This window comes from Mastomys coucha, unplaced genomic scaffold (genome assembly GCF_008632895.1).
Source record: "Mastomys coucha isolate ucsf_1 unplaced genomic scaffold, UCSF_Mcou_1 pScaffold14, whole genome shotgun sequence".
Classification (NCBI taxonomy): Eukaryota; Metazoa; Chordata; class Mammalia; order Rodentia; family Muridae; genus Mastomys; species Mastomys coucha.
The window spans coordinates 81,584,609-81,595,282 of NW_022196896.1; the positions used below are offsets into that span (position 1 = coordinate 81,584,609).

At 44.7% G+C, this 10,674-nt stretch overlaps 1 protein-coding gene across 2 annotated transcripts in view; it reads right to left on the bottom strand.

The window, feature by feature from the left end:
- The window catches only part of Rftn2 (raftlin family member 2), a 53,793-nt gene that overhangs the window by 42,582 nt on the left and 537 nt on the right, over nucleotides 1–10,674 (bottom strand). The gene's annotated exons all lie outside the window — the stretch shown is intronic.

Genomic DNA, 10,674 nt, shown 5'->3' on the forward strand with positions numbered 1-10,674 from the left:
CCCCATCTCCGAAACTCTCTAAGAAGGTACTTTTGTTAACTAGAGGAGAAAGAGCAAAGCTGGAGAGCCTGTCTCCACAGTTCTAGAAGCATTCAATTAAATAGCTCCATTCTCTGTAATACGTCTCATTTTATGGAGGACAATAAGGATGATTATCCAGCTGGACTGGCTTTGCATGAGCTAGTGGAGACCAACGCGGAATTGTTGCTGATTGCCTGAGCACAGGAAGAAGGTTAAGAAGCAGATGAGGAAGAAGGGTCAGAGGAAGTCCCGAGCCCTCACACTAACTCTCATGTGATGGAACAGTTCCATAGCACTGAGCACTCACTCCAGCTTCTCAAACAAAAACGAGGCACTCCACAGAGAGTCATGCTGGCCAGCACGGATCCATTTCCTTCCGTTTTATTCCCTCCTGGATTTCAACTAATATCCTACATCTAAAATATTTTCTTCATCATCATGAATAGACATGAAAACAAAGAGTGCAGTCCTGAACTTTGAAGAAGCATCTGGTCTCTGTGTAAACACCCAGCCCCGTCTGTCTGTCTGTCAATGTGGCAGGCTTCCTTCCCATCTGGCTTCACTCTTGTTTAAAACATTTGGTCTACAAACTCTGACTTTTTTTTTTTTGTTTGTTTGTTTTTTGAGACAGGGTTTCTCTGAGTAGCCCTGGCTGTCCTGGAACTCACTCTAGACTAGTCTGGCCTCGAACTCAGAAATCCACCTGCCTCTGCCTCCCAAGTGCTGGGATTAAAGGCGTGCACCACCACCACCCAGCAAACCCTGACTTTTAAAAAGAATATCAGCTGAGGAACTATATAATAATGTGGAACAAATTCTTAGGATCAGAGAATGAAATATAATGTAAACTTATCTTCAGAATTAGGTGCCAATTGTACATAATTTTAAAGAAAATTATGGCCATTTAATGGCCCCATAGCAATGGGGCAGGAAGTGGAAAAGTTAGCGTGGCATGCAGAATCTCCAGTCCTTCTACCAGCCTCTCTCTTATGCACTTCACTTTGACACATGACAGCTTGGAGTTCTGAACCTGTCGCACTGTCTTACCACAATAAGCCTTTGTCCCCTTCTCTGTCCCTAACCCCAAGTTACTCATTCCTTCCTCTGCTGGGTATACTGTGCTGTGTTACAGTTACTTATTTATAAGCTTCTCTAGGCTGTTCAATGGGAACTCCCTGTGATGGTTTGTACATGCTCTGCCCAGGGAGTAGCACTATTAGAAAGTGTGGCCTTGTTGGAGTAGGTGTGTCACTGTGGGTGTGGGCTTTAAGACCCTTATCCTAGCTGCCTGGAAGCCAGTATTCTGCTAGCAGCCTTCAGATGAAGATGTAGAACTCTCAGCTCCTCCTGCACCATGCCTGCCTGGATGCTGCTGTGTTCCTGCCTTGATGATAATGGACTGAACCTCTGAACCTGTAAGCAAGACCAAATTAAATGTTGTTTTTGTAAGAGTTGCCTTGGTCATGGTGTCTGTTCACAGTAGTAAAACCCTAACTAAGACAATCCCTAAGGGTACCTGCTGTGACTTCCCTCAATGATGGGTCATGACTGCAAGTATAAGATGAAATAAACCCAGTTCTTTCCAGGTTAGGTTTTTTTTTTCTTCCCCTGAGACAGGGTTTTTCTGTGTAGCCCTGGCTGTCCTGGAACTCACTCTGTAGACCAAGCTGGCCTTGAACTCAGAAATCTGCCTGCCTCTGCCTCCCAAGTGCTGGGATTAAAGGTGTGCACCACCACCTTTCCAGGTTGTTTTTAATTGTGGTGTTTACTATATCAACAGGATGACAAACTAGGACAGGATTTGGTGAAGAGCAACAGTGTGGCTTTTGTCTTTACTGAGCTGGCCTTGCTTCTCTGGCTGGCTTGGTAGGAGTCACCATTAGGTGTGTATGTACATGCATGTGTGTGTATGTGTATATGTGTGTGTACACACGCATATGTGCATGTTGGTGTGTGTATGTGTGTGCATGTGTGTATGTGTATGAGTGTGTGTGTGTGTGTGTGTGTGTGTGTGTGTGTGTGTGTAGACCAGGGGTCTTGTTGTCAATCTCTATCTCAAATTCAAAAGTTTTGTGGAGAACTTCTTTTCATGTCGTCCCTCTAGCTGAATATTTTCAACAGTGTTGGTGTTGATGACTGCTAGGTATTCAAACCTAATTGTTCTCAGTGTGAGGAGACAGAGCAGGACACACTCAGCAAGGACTTTTCCACTGCATGCAAAGAGTGGAGTGATTGTGCATCTATGACAGGCCCAGCCTTTGAGGACAAGCCTTTGATTTGATGTCCTTATGTGGGGCAGTAATCTCCGAGCTTTAGATACAGGAGATTAAGGGGGAGGTGGTGGTGGTTTCTGGTTGATTGGCAGCACAGGCAGCAAGCAGCAGCTGCAAGCTTTCTTGCTTGCCCCAGTGCTGTACAAGGTCCTTGGGAAGAAGGAACACATGGTGTTTATGGCCTTGTGGGTGTGGCTGGTTACTAGTAGATCAATGTGACATGATCTGTAAAAACCTTGCTCTATCTCACAGGGCTATTGTGATGAAGTAGTCTGTAGTTGTTTTAAAAATTATACAAGTGCTAAGGGAACTTTTATAGCTACAATTAAAACATGCTGAGGGTTGATCATTGTCTCTTATCTGTTGATGCTTTTCACACTCCTTGGCTAAAAAGCTCCCAAGAGCGGACCTTTAAATGGCATTCAGTGGACATGGTGGCTCATGTCTGTCATCCCTACATTTGGATGGCTGACACAGGAAGATTACCACAAGTTCTGAAGCTGCCTGTGTGACATAAATGAGTTTCAAGCTAGGCTGGGTTATAGCATGAAGCCTTAAAAAAAAAATTACTAAAAGATACAAAGCCACACTCCACCATAAAGCTGAGCAATTGTTAACCACTCAATGTTTGGCCCTGAAGACCTAACGCTATGAAAACTACATATTTCATTTCTGAGGACTGGTCTGTATTTATGAAATGCATCTAAAATTGTTATCTTTTTTTTTTTTTTTTTTTTTTTTTTTTTTTTTTTTTTTTTTTTTTTTTTGGTTTTTTGGTTTTTTGAGACAGGGTTTCTCTGTGTAGCCCTGGCTGTCCTGGAACTCACTCTGTAGACCACGCTGGCCTCAAACTCAGAAATCTGCCTGCCTCTGCCTCCCAAGTGCTGGGATTAAAGGCATGAGCCACCACTGCCCGGCTAAAATTGTTATCTTAAGTAAAAACAAAATGTGCAAACTCCAGCAAGAAACTTTGACATAGTTTTAAAGGGGGAATGGCCCAGTGACCTGCATGTTCTCCCCATCAACTGTAGAACAGAGTTAATTCCTGCAAGTGCCAAGTCCTATGCAAACAGGTCAGGTCCAGTTCTTAATCCTGGCAAACCCTGCATGGTGGATATTATTGCCTGATAGGGCAACTCAAGAAGAGAGATTAGGACACTGACTTATTTGTTAGTAATTTCTGAGCCTGAGCTGGAACCCAGACAGGATATGTGGAAGCTGGGCCACTCCAGTGCCACATGAAGGAAAATGTCATTGTTTGAACCACGGCCGTTGAACATTTGTGAATTCAGACCTGAGATCAGCCAAACCATGGTTCTCAAGCTTTCTGATACTTCAGTCCTTTAATACAGTCCCTCATGCTATGGTAAGCCCCAACCTTAACATTATTTCCATTGCTACATCATACTTGTAATTTTGCTACTGTTGTGAATAGTAATGCAAATATTTGGTTTCCAGGATATCTGCTATGCGACCCCCTGTGAAAGGGTGGAAACCCACAGGTTGAGAATCACTGGTTTAGACTGTATCTTAGCATGTGGCTGTTAAGAGGATTATGAGTTTGTTTGTTTGTTTTTTTGAGACAGGGTTTCTCTGTGTAGCCCTGGCTGTCCTGGAACTCACTCTGTAGACCAGGCTGGCCTTGAACTCAGAAATCCACCTGCCTCTGCCTCCCAAGTGCTGGGATTAAAGGCTCGCACCACCACTGCCCTGAGAGGATTATGAGTTTTAAGAAATCAAGAAACAGGCTACAATGTAAATAACATTTCAACCCTTCTTCATTAATGAAACTGGCCACCGTTGAAGCCATTCATTGTTAAATGAAGTAACATAATGGCAATTTTTCTTTTTCTTTTCTTCTTGTATTTTGAGGGAGGGTCTTAGGAGCTCAGGCTGGCTTTGAACATGGGACCAATTATCCTGCGCCAGGCTTCTGAGTGCTGGAATTAGAGGCTTGTGCTAACTTGCTTGGCATTGGACACAAGACAATAGACTCATGGCACTTTGGGAATCTTGTGACCTGCCGTTGTCTGCTTTCTCCTTCATGTATGGAAGCTCCTCTCTGCTTTCTGTGTTGCCTCTCTCAGGCCACAAAATTCCTCCTGCTTCTGGCCTTCTGTCACCCTGACTTTCTGCCTTGCTTGCTTTATCTCCGTCCATATTCTCATCCATTCTTTCAACTGTTCTCTGGAGGGTGGGTAGAATATAGCACAGGAAACAAGCACAGAATGTACTTAAAACTACCAACTCTCAGGTAATGATTATTTAATGAAAAAGCGAGAAAGTGGCCTGCTCTCCCGAGACCTCCCATTCTATTATCCTTTCCTATCTTGGTTCCCTCTTTCCACCATACTGAGCCTTGACTGTCCGGTAATCACTCCTTGCTCTCCCCTAGTGCTGCAGACGAGGAATACAGCCCTACTCTCTACAATTCATTGCCAAGCAGAGACTTATATGCTAAAGGAGTTGCTGCCGCTGGCCAGGCCAACTGATGGATGTCTTGAGTCTTATGAAATGGGATCATACATTGGCTATTCAGTGCCTCACTCTACACTATGCAGTATAACGTGCCTGTGAGCAGTTAAGAGTTGTGCTTTCATTGCACTGTAAGAGTAGCCAGCAAAGGACGGCAGCCATGGAATTTAGCTGTGTACCCCTTTTGGTTGCTCTAGCCTAGTGTGCAGAGTTGATCAGGTATGACTGAGGCCACACAGCTCAGAAAGCCTACCATGTTTTAGTTTGGTCCTTTACAGAAACCATCAGTGGATGTCTGCAGTCCAGTGGTCACTCATGCCCGTGGCCTGGGAATTCTCAGTTGCTTGACTTGGACATTCTTGTGCACCACATGGTGTATGTTGGCACTGGGCGTATCTTCAGTTAAGTAGAAAATGTCAAATTTTTTTCAAATGATTATAATACTACATTGACACCAGATATTAGCAACCTTTCAAAATTTTCGCTCTTCTGGGTATTTAGTGGTAGTGGTTTTTTTTTTTTTTTTTTTGGTTTTTTTCGAGACAGGGTTTCTCTGTATAGCTCTGGCTGTCCTGGAACTCACTCTGTAGACCAGGCTGGCCTCGAACTCAGAAATCCGCCTGCCTCTGCCTCCTAAGTGCTAGGATTAAAGGCGTGCGCCACCACCGCCCGGCGGTAGTGGTTTTAATATGCATGTTTTTGATCACTGATGACCGGAATACAGTTTCACATGTTTTTTTTTGGCCACTTGGATTTCTGATTTGTCTGTTCAGATTCTTATCTATTCTTTTACTGAGCTGTCTTTTCCTTATTGCCTTGTAGTGGTGGTTTACGTATTCAGGACAGAAGCCTTACTGAGTCTCACTCATTTTTTACATCTCTGATGAGGTGGTACTTCTGAAGAGCCTTCCTGGACCTGCCCACTCAGCTCCACGACCTCTGCAGTCCCAGGATGCATCACAGGGTGTAGTGTAAAAGAACACTGCGACTGCGCAGTTCTTTCCTAGTTCCCGCCACAGGAGCTCTTGCAGAGTTAGTCTGCCCACATGCACAGAACCAGGCAATTTCAGAGTGTACGCAGGCGCACTGAGGGTGTGCTCTTCCCTTGAGACGAGCAGCACAGGCAGGAAAAGAGGCCGCGGAGATCACGCAGAAAGCTGGCGGGAATGTATACGCATTGTCTGTTTTCTTGGTTTGTTTTCAAGCCAGGGCCTCATGTAGCAAAGGCTGGCCTCAAACTTGCTGTGTAGATAAGAATAGCTTTGACCCCCTGATTGATACTCCTGCCTCCGCTTGCACAGTGCTAGGATTACAGGCCTGTGTGTGTCTTCGTACTTTGTTTTCTGCAGTGCAGAGAACTGCACCGAAGACTTCATGCATACTAGGCACACACTACCAACTAAGCACATTTCCAGTTCTGGACAGTTTTAAAAGTGGGTCAGCTGTATGCTATTGTTAGTGATCCCTTTCTCTCTAGAATCAGAACGGGATTCTTTTCTGAGTTTGTGAGATTTGTTATTTTTCTCAGGTGGACTGTGCCACCCTTTCAAACATAGTGGAACACCTTATATAGTTTAGTAAAAGAAAGAATAGAGGGGCTGGCGAGATGGCTCAGTAGGTAAGAGTGCTGACTGCTCTTCCGAAGGTCCTGAGTTCAGATCCCAGCAACCACATGGTGGCTCACAACCACCCGTAATGAGATCTGATGCCCTCTTCTGATGCGTCTGAAGACAGCTACAGTATATTATGCCAGAGTAAGCAGGCCGGAGCGAGCGGGGCTGTCTTGAGTTCAATTCCCAGCAGCCACATGATGGCTCACAGCCATCTGTACAGCTACAGTATACTCATACACATAAAATAAATAATAAATCTTAAAAGAAAAAGAAAGAATAGAGATTCTATCAAAGCTGAACAGAATCCAGTCAATTTCATTGCTACTACTTCCCCCCAGCACACCTGCCATTAGCACTTTAACATTTAAAACTCCTTTGATTGCAGGAGATGTGTCCTGGAGTTTATTAGATTGGCACAATAATACAGAATGCAAGCTGACTTTTCTTCCCCTTTCCCTTTATCTCTTCCCCCATTTCTTTACTTCTCACAGGTCTTGCTGTGTAGCTCAGGTTGGCCTCAGACTTACAATCTTCCTGTCTTAGACTTCTAAGGCCTGGGATTATAGGCATACACTATCATGCCTAGATTTTTTTTAAAAAACACCTCTATTTCTGACCATATATTCTTGCTGACTCTCAGCATATCCTCTGTACAGCGACGTTCCCATTCTTCTTGCATGTTCTCTAACCCTTTTCATGACTGACTCCTTCTGTAGAAAACCTGTGCTCTTGGCTCACTGGTGTTATTTGAGTTTTTCTCTTTACAGCCATGCTGTAGACCAGGCCAACGCACTTTGGCCACATCCTCCCTGTTTTGAGGACTTGCTTTCACCTGCCCCTCAAATCACCACTTCTAGTTAGGAATAACAAGAGGAGTAAGAACTTTTAAAGGAAAGGGATGAGGTCCATCCCAGCCTTGGAGATCGAGGTGTTCTCACAGGAGGGGCAGTAGCAGCTACCTTTAGTGAACACTCCCCTTGTGGGTAACCTGTCAATTCCTTCCATAGCTAACCCAGCAGTCTGATGTGGGTGGCCTTAGGATCCCTGTTTGCAGCTAAGGGATCTGGACAGCGACTTACAAGGACTCAGGACCCAGGACTAGAGCGCTGCTTCTCAAACTGTGGGTTGCAGCCCCTTTGGGGAGGTCTCATAGCAGATATCCTGCATATCAGATATTTATGTTATAATTCATAACAGTAGCAAAATTACCGTTATGAAGTAGCAAGAAAAATGATTTTATGGTTGTGGGGGGGTCATCACAGCATAAGGAAGTGTATTATGACTGGAAGACACCCCCCGCCAATCCCAAACTGAACACAAACAAACAACAACAAACAAACAAGCCATTGCAGACAGAGGGCAGGGAAAGCAGAGAGGAAATGAATGGCTATGGAGAGTGGTAATGAGAATGGGGAGGACAGAAGAGAGGCAGGAGTTTAAGTTTTTTGTTTTCTGGTTGGACCTGGTATGTGTATGTGTGTGCACGAGTATGCATGTGTTTGTATGTGTATATCATGTAGAGGGCAGAGGCTGACGATGGTCATCATCTGCAATCACTTTGTACCTTATTTTTTGAGACAGGCAGGCTTCTTTCTCATTGTATCTGGCACTCAGACTGGCGAGGCTGGCTGGACAGTGCTCTCCAGACATCTGCCTGCCTGTCTCCCTGGGGGAGGGGGTCAATTGACACACCTGGGGTTTTATGTGGGACTCTGGTCCTTATGCTTGGATAGCAAGCATTTTGCTGACTGAGCACTCCCCATACCTGGCTGGATGTTTGGTGAGAGGGTGGGAAGAGGGTAGTCATGAGAGCGCGCACCCATAACCAAGGGGCCGCTCTCAACCACTGAGCAGTGAATGAAAACTACATTTCATTCTGCTGCAGTATATGCCGTGATGGTTTGCATATGCTCAGCCTAGGGAGTGGTACTATTTGAAGGTGTGGTCTTGTTGGAGTAGGTGTGTCACTGTGTGTGGGCTTTAAGACCCCCCCATCCTAGCTGCCTGGAGGTCAGTCTTCAAGTGTCTGGATTTGGATGAAGAAGTAGAACTCTTAGCTCCTCCTGTACCATGCTCCTGCCTTGATGATAATGAACTGAACCGCTCACTGATCTGTAAGCCGGCCCCAATTAAATGTTGTCTTTTGTAAGACTTGCATTGGTCATGGTGTCTGTTCACAGCAGTAAAACCCTAACTAAGACACGTACACTACCACAGAAGCTCAGTGCAACAGAATGTACAGTGCAAAGATTGGGGAAGGGGAGGAAGGTAGAGAACTGAGTGGGAAACAACTTGTTGAAGATAACCTGTAACATAGCACAGGGACTTGGAAGGCTTCCCCTCCTTAAACTTTACTTCTGTGCCCCATGGCTTGTTTGGAAACAAACAAACAAACAAACAAACAACCCAAAACTGAGGAAAGTAAGAGACAGGCTCATTGTGAACACACACAGCTGTCACCAGGCCATTTTGTTTCCACCAAGGTTTCTCACTGTTTGGTGGTCTGGCAGCTAGGAGCAGCCGCTATTCAGTTCCCTTCCCAGCAATCCCAGGAAGGGATGGCCAGTGCCAAGCAGAAGGCTGGCATGTGGTAGCCCACCCAGATGCACTATCATAGACACTGGAATGGCAGGCAGGTGGCTGTCAAAGACTGGAGGAGAGAGGCAGGCTAACTACGCCTGGAAGAGGGGGTGGAGCTGGGCTGGTACACAGAGTCCTGGCTTCTGAAGCAAAGGCAAAAGCAAGACCAAAACAAATGGTTGAACAAAAACCCCAAACAAGAACATGTGGGAGAACTAGGAAGAGATGGGCCCCAGAGCCCAGGCGCCTGTACCAAATAGGAAGCAGATGCTACCTAAAGACATGCACCCGCCTTAGTGTGCGCATGTGCACATCAGACCCATGCCTGAGCTATACAGTGAAATTACCCTTTTGCAGCAACATCCACAGTGGAAGGTCGAAATTAACCTCCTTTCATGGAGAAAAAGGTTTCTGATAAAACCAAAATGACTGCTATTCAAAAGCTGTGCATCTTCTTGATTCAAAAGTAATCGCATGTACAGAAATTTGTTGGAGGTGCTAATGCTCTGAAATGGCATGAATCAGAAAAATGTTAACTCCTTTCAGTTCTATAGTCCTAAGACTAAAGAACTGTGCATCAGAATCCTAAAGTTCAGATGACAATGGTTCTGGCCTAAAGCTTCATAATACATAAGAAAGGCATGCTTTTACATCCTATGTCTGTATTGATAAGGATGAGAAATCCACTATAGAAGAACCCTGTCACAAGGACTTTTCTAGAATGACTTTTTAAAAAGGCATATAAAAATTCATGACTATTTGGCCACTTTTCCATCAACATTAACTCAATCCACTTTAAATTCACACAACAAAGAAGAGCATAGAGAATGTTAACTTTTCTTCTTTTAGCAGCCTTGTCCTCACGTGGATTCTTTGACTAAAACAGTGGTGAATATGTTCGAAGCACAGGTACAGGCCTTCTGTGTCTCTGAATTTTGCTTGCTGGCCAGCTCAATTTTTAACAAAGAAAAATGGGCAGCTCTTCCTTCCCGCACAAAGATGCACTGTTTTCAGGGGTGAGGGTGGCAGCGGTGGTGCAGAGTAAAAGACAGCATCTTGTTGGATGCTTAGTATAGTTTTCTATTAACTAGTGGAATGTATAATCAAAGAATTAAAATTGGAGCTCAATACTAGTATTTGGAAAACTCAGCAAGCAAATTTCTCTAAATTTCATTTCTCTCTCTCCCTCTCTCTCTCTCTTTGCACATCATAATGGTTTGTTTTAAACACTGTTATGTCCTGTGTCTCAGGGACTCTGAAGCAGTACTCAGAGTTTCCACGGGAGGAGGGAGGCAGAGCCTTGGGTCAAGAGGAGGCACCTCAGCCCCTTCCCAGCCAGCCGGAGCTGCCATCTGGGCTTGTTTATTTGTGTTTCCAACTTTTTGGAACAGAGTTTCTCTGTTAGGGATGGAGCACCCAGCAGAGGGAGTGCCTTCCAGTAAGCTGCTTTTCTCCCATTAAAACAAAAACAAAAACAAAAACAACTAATTTTTCTCAACCTTTAGTTTGGTCAAACCTATCACATGAGCAACACAGAATTCAGCACACTGGCCATCTCAGAATTGCCTTGGCGGAGTTTTCCACAAAGGTATACAAGTAGCACTGCCCACAGCCCACACTCCCTGCCTTTCAAATCTTTTCAAAACACAAGCTGTCATTAAGGCTCCAGCAGTTTGGCCAAGAAATCAAACATTTGTCCCATTTGCTTTAAA